Source organism: Trichoplusia ni, chromosome 6 (assembly GCF_003590095.1).
Source record: "Trichoplusia ni isolate ovarian cell line Hi5 chromosome 6, tn1, whole genome shotgun sequence".
Classification (NCBI taxonomy): Eukaryota; Metazoa; Arthropoda; class Insecta; order Lepidoptera; family Noctuidae; genus Trichoplusia; species Trichoplusia ni.
The window spans coordinates 9804463-9819980 of record NC_039483.1 but is presented as its reverse complement, the minus strand read 5'-3'; positions in this window follow the sequence as shown (position 1 = coordinate 9819980).

The following is a 15518-nucleotide window of genomic DNA, read 5'->3' as shown; positions in this document are numbered from 1 at the left end:
TTACATTTTCTTGTTTCAGGTATAGCAATCACAGAGTTCATCAGGATTTATTTTGTAAGTCGCAAGTCGAACCCACATTTTTCATTAGGGGCACTGTAATTAGATTTCCTACGGCTCTCCCTTGGAAGTGTATAGAGTTCACAGTAACGAAGTTAATCATCCCTTCCTACATAATTGTGCTGCCGGCCACCCCACAGTTTCCATTTACGACTAGAATATTTTCCAGTTTTTAATAAAGCTTCTGTCGTTGATCCTCTACGATGAAATTTCCTCGGTAGGTCAAGTGCTTTTGTTTTAATAATAATAAAACATTACGTAGCGTAGTGTAAGCGTCTCTTTTTACACCCAATCTGCAATATGCATTAATCCTCTATCTAGTACTATCTACATAGTTTTATTTCCTTAATATTTCTATACATGTTATAACTAATATATTAGTTAGTCCCACGTTTGTCGGTGTCGGGTGGGTGACCGTCCATCGCGTCCGTGACTCGCGGAGGACGTTAAGCCGACAGCGGGCCCGGTTGTAATACGAAGTCGTACGTGAAACTATTACTGCTATGCTTCGGCATCTATAGCCTACCGTGCATGTAATCCTAGTACCGGGAAAATTACATGAAGGATGACTTCCATTACTATAAGTGCAAGTTAAGAAACCTAAATTGAAGCAAGCAAAGCCTATAACGCAAATACGATTTGATTTCCAACCAATATACACTGTGTATTTTATTTTGATTCTCCAATGTTCTCGCTTTTGATATACATAATTTAATTGGAAGTAGCTGATGTTTCGAATAAATAAATAATAATTTACGAGTGCTGAGTGTTACGTGGAAACCTCCGCGTTTAGTTAACAATTCGTCCAATTTATCGGTAGCAATGACTAACTAGTTGCATTAGTCACAAAAAATACAATGTAGCCTACTGGTAAAGGAGACGGAAATAGCAAAGAATCGACTCAGTGCATTTAGGTGAATCACGAGCATTGGCGACGCTGGGGAAACGTGGCCATACTTACTTGCACGCTAATTGGCTGAGTTGGAATAAGTGTTAGGTTAGGCTAAATAACCATTGTGTGTGATTGCATACTAAGATCGAGGCCTGAGCCATGCTGGTTAAAACCAATGAATGAAAAATTAACACTCCTTGATAGTACATGAACTCTTATGGTATTAACTTTTCTATTCGCACAGTTACATTTTTAGTTTACAAGGGTAGCTCTTCTAGTCCCTCATATACGAACAAATCTAAGGTGCCCAGTACCCAGTAAGATACCCAATCTAAGACAGCTGTGCTAATTTCTGCTGCTTGCTTAGTTAAATTGCTACAACTATATGCATACTATAGATTCATATAGTTTTCGAACTAACTGCTAGCCAGTGTTAATCACACTTGCATTTTAATCCCGCGATAGGTCGCCGGCCAACAGTTTGTCTAACAGCGAAATTCAATTATACTTTTTCCCGAGCTACTGAATTGGATGGAATTGCTACCACTACAACATAGAGTGACGTAAGCGTTCGCTTTTTGTTTTTTTTATACGTCGTGCAAAGTAGCTTTGTTTTAAACTGTTTTAAAAATTATTATGAATAGGGTCGTCTTTTTGGTATGTATACAAGCGAAGCGATATTTTTTTTTCTTAGAATAATGTTAGTTGATGCTTATGTGAAGAAATAATTTATCTAAAAGAGAGCACAGTTCATCGATTAATTTTCATTATATACCAGAAGAAATGACGTAATTTAATGTCGATGATGGATTAGGCGGAAACGTCTCTATCAGTTTTTATTAAAAACTAGGAATCAATTTTATTGATAAGTCATTAATAAGCTTTATACGTGAGAACTTACATTAAGAACTACTAGAAAATAATTTCCGTTATAACTATTAACAATCAATCAATCCTAACTATAAATGCTGAATCTTTGCCAAGCTGGAGTATCGATAAAATTAAAGACTACTTTTTTATGATACCTAATGGTGCTTGAAGTATTACTTGAAACATTACTTAAGTCGACAGAAAACACGCTGAGCTTTCTATTAGGGACAATCTTCACGAGCGTGGCTATCGCAGCGGGTTTTTATCGCGCCGACTAAGCTCAGATACCTACTCTAGACGATTTTGCTAACGTGTAGCAAGCAATACGGTGCTAGGTGTCCTAGGAAGTACATAATGGTGTACCTGAGAGGGGTAATTTCGATACTCGTAACAGAATAACTAAGATTGCGTTGGTCAAGAAGTCCAACCGTCACTACAGTGCGTTTGAATCACTAGCTATAGGTACCCAATTCTATAGACTAGTAAGCAGTAAAGTTGCATTCAATAGTAGCTAAGTATCGCCGCGCATCATGTTCTTGTGTATATGTTCCCCTAGTAGTTTCTAATGTCTACTAACAATGAATGAATGACATTTCATGCTAGTTTTTGCTTTACTTTTTGTTGCTGCCAGCTGTTGTTTATTATCAGCAAACCACTCTACGCAATTTCTAATTCATACATTGACAAACGATTATTTGAAAACGTCGAGTTAAATTTGCCACGTTGTTAGCTGTGCATGTTTGCAAGGTATTCTTCATACATTTTATGTTGTAAAACTGGCATTATTTTAATTAATACGTGCCCTGTGAGCTGTGCATTTTTATAGCAACGAGCATGTCCGAGCAAGCCGGGTTTCCGCTGCAAACGCAACTGTGTTGCCGCGGGCGTGGCGATTATAACTTTGTGGAACTTGCGGCTTGCTAAGGTCTGTCGACACTGACAATGCTCCTTTGTGCCAATGTAAACTTTTCAAGCCGTAAATAACGAATACTGGAATTTCTGATACATATAAAGTTCATGTAAATCATGTAACTACAATTAATTGGTATTTTATGTTTATAAACACCGACGTTCTTAGTCGTGGGGAATGGTTACCGCTCAAGGCATGGGAGTATCCTTGCCTTCGTACACCTTCTAATGTTTTGTCACGATTATCGTGACAATTAGTTTCAATAAATTACAAAACGTATTTGTATTTTACAGCAATATACTTCTTTTCAATTCTATTTGATAAATATTTTAAGATTCCCCCCCCCCCCACATTTAGGATCAAAAGTAGTTTCTTAAAAGTATGAAAAATATTCCAACATATTCTTCTTATAGGTCCAGCTCTCATAACTATTCCCGATACTTCATATCAAGTTAAAAAAAACGTATTGATAACGGTATTGGTTATCTACGATCCCGCATCTTGATTAACTCTTACAAATCAAAACATTAATAATTTCGTGGTATGGGTTGCACATATCAAGTTTCTTCTTAGTTACTACATTCCACAGTTATGAATCCCTGGTACATTAAATAAATAATAAATATAAGTATAGTTTTTCGTGTGGTCTTTACTTCTTGATAGCGTAAAATTTCATAGGTAAACTTGAACGATATATCTGAATCATAAAATAAGAACTAAATCAAATACTTTGTTGCGTGCCCCAATGTAACTCTATAAAGGCTAATGATATAAGTTTACAATGATTAAAAAAAATGTTACCTAATAAACGTCTTTTAACTTGGTTAATTTCAAGAATCTTAGCCATGCAAGTCCAGTGTATATAAAGGCTACTTCTAAGAGACAGGTGTGCTTATAAGTATTAGTTAGTACCAACCTACGTACCACGGTCGTTGTTAATTGTTACTTTATCATGGTTCAACGGATATTTGATATTTGAGCGCAGTCGATACGGGACCGACAGGTGGACTTAATGTAAACATCCACTTTTTATATAATTAAATTAATTATCTATTTGTCATAACTCGATATCATGGTACAATTATAAATAGGCAACAAAAACACTATCTTAATTGATCTCGATCAGTTTTTGTTGTAATTTATTAGTGTTCGAAAAGTGAACGAGTTTAATCTTTTTCTGTTTTTGTTAAGTTTTAATTAGAGTCGTAGTAACGCGGCTGTTCGGCGAGGTTTCGATTTCTAAATCGAATGTAGTTGTGTTATTTGCTTTTTTGTAAGAAAATTCTTTGTAACAGCTCAGCCTTTGTTGGTGATAAATGTCGATATGCTCACGGAAACTCGCTTTTATTGGTGCGAATGTACTTTAGCATGGCATTTAAATAACTTTTTTAAAAAATTACTTAAATGCAGTAATATTATTATCTTACCAATATAATCAAGATATTAATTGCAAGCTCAAGTGAACAGCCAATCCAGCTAGAGCTTAAGTATGAAAAGAGATCGAATCGAACTAATCTTTTTGTAGTTTTCTCTCTTTGACAACTACGCAAATACCCTTCACACTTGAACACGGTATAAACCAATAGTTCGCAAACACTCGCACATATATTCCGTGGTGGTATGATAAAAACTATATTTCACGATGGGCAGTGGAACAGCGGTGGCCCGGGGCGACTACATTACCATAAAAAATGCAGCCACCATCGATCTCGCATCCGACCCCGGTTGTATTCAACTTTTGTGCAAATCCACGCAATTTTTTATTGCGCCTACTCGTTTTTGGATTCGGAAAATTGTTCCATTTTCATAAAATGTTGACGGAATTCCGACTATAGAATAAAAAGTTATTTATGGTTAACCATTTTTTAAGCTTTGAAGTTTTACTTTATGATGAGAACTGCGGTTTTTGTATAACTTGCCTGTATTTTATTAAAATCTTTATTTTTTTGTTACCCTCGCTGTGGATAGGTAAATGGATATTATGTACCGACTCCAACTTGCAAACTACCAGGGTATAAGGATTAAGGAAGAGCTTGCATCAACATTGCCCGGTAACTGAATTTCGTTCAAATATGTGATCCGTAAACAGTGGGTCACGACATCGAGTGACGTCCGATCGCAGTGTCAGTCAATATGACGTATGGAGTTAACGGGCAACGGCGAGCGGCCCCTTTGATCTGCACTTAATCTGAAACGCACTTAACCGTTTAGTAGCATTTACGTGCTGAAAGGCTGTGTCAGTGCACTAAGATACTAAGTTTGAGAAAGACTAATGATGAGTACCTACTTACTTGACAACTACTATAAGATCACAATACATGATCATGATAGCACACTGCAGCATTTATAAGTATTATCGATATCGCAAACATTAATGTGTCGTCTCCAACACCACGCATCATAAAAGTGTAAATAACTCAAATGAATCGTACACAGAGAAGTGTTCAAATTAGCTCAAACCGGCACAAATTAATAAAGTTGACAGCCAGTCCCCAATAACTGAGTAATTGTGAGGCGCCGGAAGAAGAATTACAATTCTTTAATTATCAGCTTTAGAATTATGAGGAAATGGTTAAATAAGTGGAAAGTTAAACGAGTCACGCGAAGCTTGGAATCTAGGTAAGAACGTATAAAGAACCCCGGTTTACCCTTTTCGTGTAATCGATTAGCAGCTGCAGTGCACTTGGGTAAAGAAAATAGAGGATACACGGGATAATTGTTCTGTGGTTAACTGACAGGAATTCGTTCTGTTCTCCCGTGATCATTTCTTGCATTTTGTACGTAATAGATAGATTTAGTGTTTTTCTACTTAATTTATTTATTCGTTTGTATTATTTTTATAGTATATTAACGTTGTAATTGCGAAGATTAAAAGTTAAGTAATATTTTTGTCTTAGTGTACTTTGACAAAGCTGTTATGGAAGAAATAAAATAACAATACAACCGGTATTGTTATTTCTTCTATAACAGCATTAATGTAGTAGCAGCAATGTTTTTTTTTTACATTTCATTTACTATTATAAGGATTCTTTAAGTACGCAATTATTTCAAAATGTTTATAGTACTTAGTTAGTACTCAACTGCCTTTCACAAACAAACTTCGTCCGACGTCTAGTATCTGAAACATAACAGCTAGCTATTAATAAATTGTTCTTAAAGACGATATAGAATTATTTGCGAAGTATTTCATTAAAGTTAACAAGAATCTGAAACTTCTAAGTTCAAAGTTATCCGCTTCATAAATAAATTTCTAAAACATTGCCTTTTCTATGAAAGGGTGGGTCTAAGTCTGGCCGGAACGTTGTTTTGAATTTTTTTGTACGACTTCCTTTTACTCAATGTCGAAAACAATATAACAATATACGTCATTATGTTTTTTTATGTGATGATAATAAGAAAATCGCAGCGGTTCTAATTAATGCCAGCACAATACCCAATAAACTTGGTATAGCCCCAATTCTCATAGAGCGGGCCACGTTTATCGCAGTTATCAAGTGTCGACGGTTCTCAGAAACGCCTACCTACGAGCGGCGACCAGGTAGCGCCCTAAGCCCACAAAAAACTGATAGGGATGTGCGACACATGTCGATACATTGGGATATTTGATGTGCATTCCCGTTATCAGCAAATGTCAACTAATGTCTTATGTGCTACAATTTCATAAAATAAACTTTTTATCGATTTGAAATTCATCAATAAGATAGTTAGAAAATGGTTAAAAGTAGCCAATACGTGTGGTATACTATAAAATTATGGAAATCTGAAAATACTGGATATAAAAAATGTTGAGAACTCAGGAGACCTAATCCCTATTCACGGCGCAAAAGTTATTTCTTCCCATTTACAATACTTAACGACCCATAAACTCCGAAAACATAATTATTATAATTTTCAATAGCCCGAGATCAGTGATCGCATATTTCGTAAAACCAGTTTACAATTCACTGAATCCAGTTGCACAGGTATTGCGATGCAAAAAATATTGAATGATCGTAACAAGTTTGTTTTTTGTGTGTGTCGTTGTAAATCAGAACACTTTTTTTAATTGTATTAATGAAAGCACTATACTTTAGTATGTGGTTGAATGTTTTATAGAAATTGGTAAAGTATGTTTTAATAGCATGTGTTGCAGACGGGTCAGTTCGGGCTAGGTTAAATCAATAACAGCAAACATATCGATACATTTGTTATCGTGTTACACGCATCACTAGCCCGCTGTTCCCACTTCCCACAGCCAGGATAAGTTTTTTTTTCTATCGCACGAATAATAAGTATTGAATATTTTTTATTAAGGACTCCGAAGGCCGCGTTATCGCTCGGTCCTATCCTAACGCGACGCTTATGAATTTGAATTAAGTTTTTAGTTTAAATTTTAGACACATCGAATGCTGCCCGCTGAGTTTAAATGAGAGCCGTCTTATAATACGAGATGCTCAGACTCGTCTAGTTTCTGTATTGGTTGTATCACAGGCTTTTTTATGATTTATAAATTGAAAATATTGTTATATTTTTAGTACCTTTGGCGTCCACTACGCCCTTGTAAAAACAGTGTTATTATTAGAGATTTGTGGTTTCTAGGTTTTGTTAGTTGTTATTGTATAAAGCATCAGGAAATTGAGAGTAAATAGAGTTCTAATCACTAATTACCAGTATTTTTAGGGTCTTGGGAACATTTCCTTCAGTAAAATACATCCAAAGTTCACCTTTGTCAGTTTAAACTGTTGCATTTAACGAACTAATCAACTTTTTAAACAGCAATTTAATGTTCTTTTTAGTGAAACTCCAATTACCCAAACTAGTTGTATTGCACCCGAAAACCATTAAATGAAAACAATTAAACTCGTTTCCGCTATCTAAAATCCGACAGACGATCAGACAGGATTGTATTGGAGTGAACCGGGTTTCCAGCCAGCACGGGCACAATATAATGAATAATGACATGGGACAGACAGATTGCTTCATTAGCCGGCCGCCGCACCGCTACACGCCGCATTAAAAATCGTTAAATGTACAGAACACGGGAGAAGTCAAACATTGATGAATAGGGATTGTGGAATAAATCAATTTAGCCAATGCGTAGTTTGCCATCAATTATTTAGGTTACGTTATTCTGTCTCTCTTTTTACAGTACTGTGTTTAGTATTGGATGTTATATTCCTGGAGAAATTTGAAAAGCAATCGTTTAAAAAAGCGTGTTTAGCGTGCTTTATTTTCATTGCATTTGACACTAACATAACGTTTTTAAAACACTACTAAAATGTTAAACGGACTCATACTAAAATAACTATAGATGCCTATAACATTATCGTCGGCTTTCATTTCCGTAAAGTTCATTTCTTCAAAATTAAAATAAATTCAAAATTATACGAACACCTAACAAAGTTATGTCTGTTATAATTTTAATTCGTCAAAGTTCAAAACGAAACTGCACTAATTGCTCTATGTACCAAAGGCGGAGTTTAGCAAGGCAACGATCTCGGACCCGTTCGTTTTAATTTGTTACACTTTCTTGTGGTAGCATTGTTTTAGAGTAGTTTCCCTTGTATAGGTATATAAATGATAGTCTCTATGAAGGTACCTAGTTATAAGCTTAGTGCATGTCTGATAGTTCTCTCTGGGCCTCATTTACCTCTTACTCTTTCTTATTTTACCCTAGCACAAAATAGTTAAACCTACTATATTATTATGTAGGTAGCATTTCTAGGAAATATCCAGACAGGTAGCAAATACATACCTAAGGCGAAACATCATATAAATAAGTACCGTGTATTAAGGAAGGGGGAGAGCCCCACTAGATATAATTACGTGAGCGAGTACTAGGGCGGCATAGGCGCGCTGTAGGCAGGCAGCGTCTGGCAGGAAACCCTAAATAAACACACAATTATGTATAATCCCACTCCACTCTCACTGCGCTGAAAAACTACACGGGGAGGCGGTAACGTTTGCACACAAAGTCTTGTTTTATTTCAAAGCCTATAAAAAGCGTAATTGCATTATTTTAACACGTTTTCAGGGAATTTGGCCGAGTTCAAAGAGGTTTTCTCTTCAAATTATTTTTATGGTTACAATGTTTTTACGAGTAAAGTATTTATCGTTTATGAAAAGAGACGTTACTTAATACTGTTATACCGCTATTCCTTATTGAAGGAACTTGGTTATAAAATTAAATTGCTATGGAATTGCTGTACTCGATCTGTGTTCGCATTACCATCCGATACTTCGCCTAACTGTTGAAGTATCAATGGTTTCCAACGAGAACTATAAAAATGTCAAAACGAACTGGAATTAACGACTCGTATATCTTCTTCGTGCGTTTATGGTGGTTTGAAGAAGATCGTAATCGCATCTAGTAGGTTCCAATAAGCACTAAGTGGCTTAAGTGTTAATATCGTATTGCATGCTTCGGCTCTCACGGGATAGCCATAATCATTTGAGTTTGTTGCTCGCTAACGTGGGCAGAAACTTCATTTAATAATTTCATAAAAAGTTAACTATCGATAAAATAAATATTTATTTCAATAATATAATTATCATGTGTTTAAATTGGAAGAAAATACTATTTAAGAATTTTATTTTATTATTTTATTTACTAACCGTACACCCTGTAGCGTAGGTAGGTTTGCGAATTATAGCGTAGCGAGGGACTTTCGCTCGTGTCTCGCCCGTTCCTACGTAACTATAGCGAATACTAGGCACGCAGGAAGTCAAAGAGACTATTCGTCTAGGGAAAATCTCCGAAAAGTATTCACTTCCTTCTTGGTAAATTACGCAATAAAGCTACTCTTAAACTGTGTCTGAATTATATTCATAGGTATACATATACTGTATGTATGAAGATTCTGGTAACTAACTAATCAATTTAGAAAATTATTCAGTATTAATTAACGTAGAGTAGGCTTAGGTTGTTCTTGTTTTAACATTAAATTACATGTTTACAAAATACGAATTTATTAATTAAAGCATCAGTTGAAAATAGGATGACATTTTCATATTTTCAGCGAATAGTTCGCTTGAATGTTAGAGAGCCCCGCCCAAACCGTTTAATTATAATGATTGACGCAACAAACATTTCCCGCGGCACGTTCTCGATGTTCTACATCGATAGCTCAAATCGAAATGATATATCGAGTAACTCGTATAGAGCTTTCCGTATTAATTATAAGCTTGGAAGTTAATACAGTGAATCGGTAAAATGTGTGCTGCAGTTGAAATTCGTGGTACATTGTGATATCAGAGCCGCAGTCTCGAGTGTCACGTCGACTGGTCACTTAATATATTATATGGCGATGCTATCAGGGCTGTCAACTCACAATGGACCGTTTTACGACCTACGATAAATTAGGGATGCCAATTTTTGGGAATTATCTCGTTTGATTGTGGAAAGCTTTGGTTTATTGGCAGTCGATTTATTTTATTTGCGAATACAATTTAAATAATACCATTTTTTTCAATCTGTTAAAGCTACTACGAAATTGTCTGCTGTCAAACGATAGTGAAAATCACTAAGTTTTTATTTATGAACTTAAAGATTTATTTATAATTTTCCTAGTGATATAAAAAAATGTATTTTATAGTTTCTTTGCATATAGGTAGATTTAGTAGTTTAGCTACAGTAAATAGACAACAATTATGTTAAACAGGAGAAGTATACAATACTAAAAATAACATCAAATGTTACATTCGTGTATTCAGTAATTACATTTCCTTCCTTTGTTTTTCTAGACATAGAAACAGAGGCGGTCCTGACATCCATATCCTAAACTAATAACAACGTCTCAGTACAGTGCACCACGCACTAGGAACAATGACCTACGAAAATAGACCTTACTGTGTTGTTATAAGGGGTTGTGAATGGCAATGTCAGTTTTCCCTGATGGAGAGACTACGATCGCCAATCCCCTGGTTCTGCTGGCAGCCTAGTTATTATGATAATGTTCGCAAACGTTTGTTTTAACGGTGCATTCGAAAGCCCATGGTAAGTGGGCGGCCATAGTAATATACCTGTAGACGCCCGCATGTTCATTCTAGACAAGCTCTGTACTTACGACGTCTACGTAATTAAATACTATAAACGCGATTCATTTCAAGTTCTTTTAAATTATTAACTTGCTTGATCGTAGGTTGAAAGTACACAGAAGTATTCCCTCGATCCTTTGAAATCCTGAATGTTGAAAAAGCAGATATCGCTGGTCAAATTTGTATATTTTGTGCCGTAAAGTTTCTCAAACTTAAAACATTCTTACAATGTTTTTAGAATTCATCTTTAGCTCTTATGCTAATACCTACTGTTATTTTTATATAACTCCCAATATTAACTTCATTTGAACCTGCCTCACTCGCCTTATAATACTTTAAGCTCAAAGGCAAAGAGTTTTGAATCCGCTTTATAAAACTTAGATAGCCGATACTTAAGCTCGATCTTCAAATACAAGTTATTTTTATACATGTATAATTAAAAGCAGCACGTGGGCAGCCCTGCCGTGATAACAGCTATCAGCAGTTCCGGGAAAGCGATAATATTATTGTTAGTCGAAACACCGACGCGGCGACCAACAGAACACGTATTACGTAGGTACCCTGAAATACTAATACATTGTTTTCATTAGTTATTATTTTTGTTTTATTATGACTACGGGATCGGTTGGCTATTGTTGATATAAATAATGCCATGTTTCCGGTAAATATACCAGTAAGTGCAACATTATGAAATACGCATACAAAACACCCCTTGTTACCTAAGCAAAGTATTTTATAATCATTATAAGTAGAACTTCATCACGCTACAACGAATTTCCAAAAGCAGTTTTTACTAAAATAACCTTACGAAGAGCATTAGTATTAATAAATTACCGAATAAATAAACCTCATGGTTTATTTATCGAGATCCGCCCGACTAGTTTCAGACCCTTAGTCAAAACTTTCCGAATAAAACCTTAAAACGGCTCTTACAGTCATAAGTCAGTATCATTTCATACACCTAGAAACGTTCTCCGAGGCCCAAGTACCTAGGCCTCGCAATAAAACGCAAATCCTTAGATATTGCTTCTACTCGCCCTACTTTGTGTGTCGTCAGTCAACTTCAAAAGGCTGCGATCGATCCCCTAATATCGCACCTACGGAGATTCTGCTTATCTCATGAATCTCAAATACTTTAGGGCTTTGAGCTCCTACGGTACCTTTGTCCTGCTATTTAGGTTAGAAGCCACCAATTAGCTTTAAATAAGAGTACGTCTTTAATAAAGGGCAGACATAAAAAGTATAATAAGTATCTACGTGTAGGTGTGTGAAAAAAACGCGCTACAAAATACTTATAGTTTATTTATTTAATAGTTTATGTACACGAAAATAAGTAAGATGTTTTAATTCTTCGTTAATAATCGAAATTACACAGGGTGTTTCTTATACCATTTTTTATAAAAGCATTATGTTTTTGTTAATAAAACTATTACTTACATAACGAACAACAATTCCTTGATGTTTTTTTTAATTAAAATATTCTACCATAATTGGTCTGGTCATCAAGTCGGGTTAAAATCATCTGACTAATTATAGAGTCGTTATTTTTCCTTCGTGCAATTCAACGCATGCGTGCAATAGTCTTCATTTAACACAAGCGGTCTATTTTTGAACAGATGCGCATAGTTACTTGTCTTACTTTAAAATCTGTTTTTGTGCTTGTCTGTTCGTTGTGTCCGTTATTAGAAAATCGGGAATATTTAAAACTTCAGATTAAATATTTTAAAGGTCGGTTCGGTTGAGTCGGTTCAATCACGCGTATTTATCGGAATATTTCGTCTAGTTTCGGGTCCAACTACAATTCTTAATTATGAGTCTGGTTTGTGAGTCGAAAATGTTTCACATTGATTTGATCAGTTATCATTTAAATCTTCCTAATAAGAGCCTTTTTTTTTCTTTAAAACAGAGGGTGTCATTTTTTAAGAGGAATTTAATCCTTGGGTCGCGGGAAGCTTTAACAATTAGATACTAAGGTTCCTAAAATACCTATAAGAGCTTGTGAGTTATGCTTTGCGCTCAATTACTTTGGCCTTATTAAGTAAATTTGCTTTAGGCAATGACCAATTTAATCATAGCCAAGATTACATAAAAACCAAATGAGGTTGATAATAGTTTGTTTATAATTTCATATTGTATGACGCAATCTCCTCTCAGACATAATGCCGGCTTGTTGCATAAGAATACGGGTTAAAATATGACTCATGTTATTTGTGTCCTATGGACTTTCTTAGTAAATCTACGACAGACAGACAGATAGAATAACTATAGAAGTTACTTATGCAAGTCAGTCGTCCTTTCATCTCAGCAACTAAAACTACTAGGAGATCAATAAGCATTAAGAGTTGATCGTCGAGTTCCTAAAACGATATACTTGTGTGGGTTTGTTGCATTTTTTCTTATTTTTACTTTTTGCTTTAAGGTTGACCCAACTCTATTTTTTAGACAAAATATTGTTTGGTTTATTATCTTTTAAGTTTCTTTTCCATTGACTAGAAAATTAGTTAGGTTTTAGTTTTCTATGTATAAAAATTGAAATATTAATAAATCTTATATATATAGACACCGCGACGTATTAAGAAAATTGTTAGAGTTTAAATAAAGCTTGACTTTCTACAATAAGGAAACCACACGCCACAGGTAGTTAAGAAATACTTTTAAAGTATTTGTAATGTTCCTGACTTTGTTGATTTAAAGTTGGCTGTTCTTAGTTCGCTGACTCACGCCCATAAATTCCGTTAATGTTAAAATGTAACTTTTCTCGAGTGCAGTTTAAGTGATGTTCTTAGTTAGACAGTGAACGGACGATGACTAGGGAATAATGAATAAGGAAGAGTTTTTATCTTTGTTTTGCGTTGGAATAAAAAACTTTTGAGAACATTTTCTTTAAAGCTTTATTTACACTTTAAATTATAATGTTATATTAACGTATTATCAAAAAAAAAATACAACAAAATAGCTGTTCATTAAAAAGGTCGGTTAAACAATCATTTTCCATGACGTAACCAAAACAATGTAACATAACTATGAAACCGAAATACTGTGACCGCACCCGCGCGGCAAACTAGTCGTAACAATATGAAGCCACCCCGGCCGTAATCAAGTAATTATATTTAATTGACGCTAAGCAAAGTGTGAATTAACCAATTGAGGTTAAACGCCGGAGCCGTCACAATTGAGAGCGGTCTGATGATGATGACGTTGACTCTATTGACGCCATTGCGTCAAGTTCAACTGCATCTATGACAAAAACAAACAATTATTTACTCATAGGTAAAGTGTCACTGTTGGTGGTTTATGATGGCCTGGTGTCTGTTGTAGCTTTTGACTTTTACCGTCTACCTATATGTAAAGAAAATCTTGGAAAAAGTAATCGCATAGCTTATTTGCCACCACAATATCTTGTATGGTGTCAATTTGTTTTAATTTTTAGCTACAAAGAAATGCATTTGTTCTCATCTTCTTGGATGCCTTAAAGCTTTATATTTAACTCTTATTCCGTATACCTAGTAAAATATAAAAAATACCACAATTCCCATAGAAAGGTATCAAACTAGTCATTCTAGACGTACCAACCAGACGTAGAACAAACATAACAAATCAACCTAAAATGAAACCCAATTCAGCTAAATCGAATTAACACTTACTATTCGAAATACCTTCAAGTGGTCAGCAAAAAAATCGTTGAAAGGTGTGGTATGGTATCCGAACCTTAATTTTGTTTCGCGTTATTGTTGGTGTGCCTACAATTAGTTTTAGGTAGAATCAGGTTTTATCACGATGTTTTCCTTCAACGTTTTTCAGTAGTCTTAGTTAAGTTCAAAGTTTATCATCCTCGGGTGTCCAAGAATAGTTAAAAGTTTGAAAAAGTCCCGTTAGTATTTTGGCTGCGTTTTGATAAAACCTCTTCCGTGAAATTCGTTTTATACCGGGATATAATGCAATCCTATCCTATTTTGTTATTATCCTGTCTTTTCGGCGAACCCAGAATTATATAGCTATGAAACCAATATACAATACGTCGCTATACTGTAATGACTCGCCAGATTGTGTCGTTAGAAACGCAGTGAGTATAATTTCCAAGTATCCCATAAAGCCGTGGGCGGGCTGCGTGTAAGGTAACCTAATGCCATTTGTTATCACTTAAGTAAGTACTAGGGTGGCAGAGGTCAGTGAGGACAATATTTCGTTCACAAACAACTGAGCTTTACTTGCAAGATTAATGTATAGAAAGTTTGTAATTACACAAATACAAATAGGTATCAAACACTTTTTTATTAAAATGCTTAATCTTTCTAATCACAAAGACTGCCTTTGAGTTTTCCGTATCATATATGATCATACTAGCTAACTTATTACTGCGCCTACAGTATAAAACAGTGTCTATTTAGCAAAAACGAGAAAGGAACGCTATTATATGAAAACATGTCGCCAAGTTAGAAACAAACAAATAAATAATATCTACGCGGACAACAGCAGGGGTCGGGGGTAGCGTAGCAACCCCCGACAGAGTACCGAGAGCTTTCGCAATTTATATCGCCGAATTAATCGATTTTTATATTACTATAGTTATTACTTGGGAAGGGGCAGGATATCTCTACCGTTTTGGAGTAACGCGTTGCTACGACTCACGACTAATTATCTATAGTAATATTATAAAGCTGAAGAGTTTGTTTGTTTGTTTGAACTCACTAATCTCAGGAACTATTGGTTCAAATTGAAAAATTATTTTTGTGTTCAATAAACCATTCATCGAGAAAGGTTTTGGGCTCTATA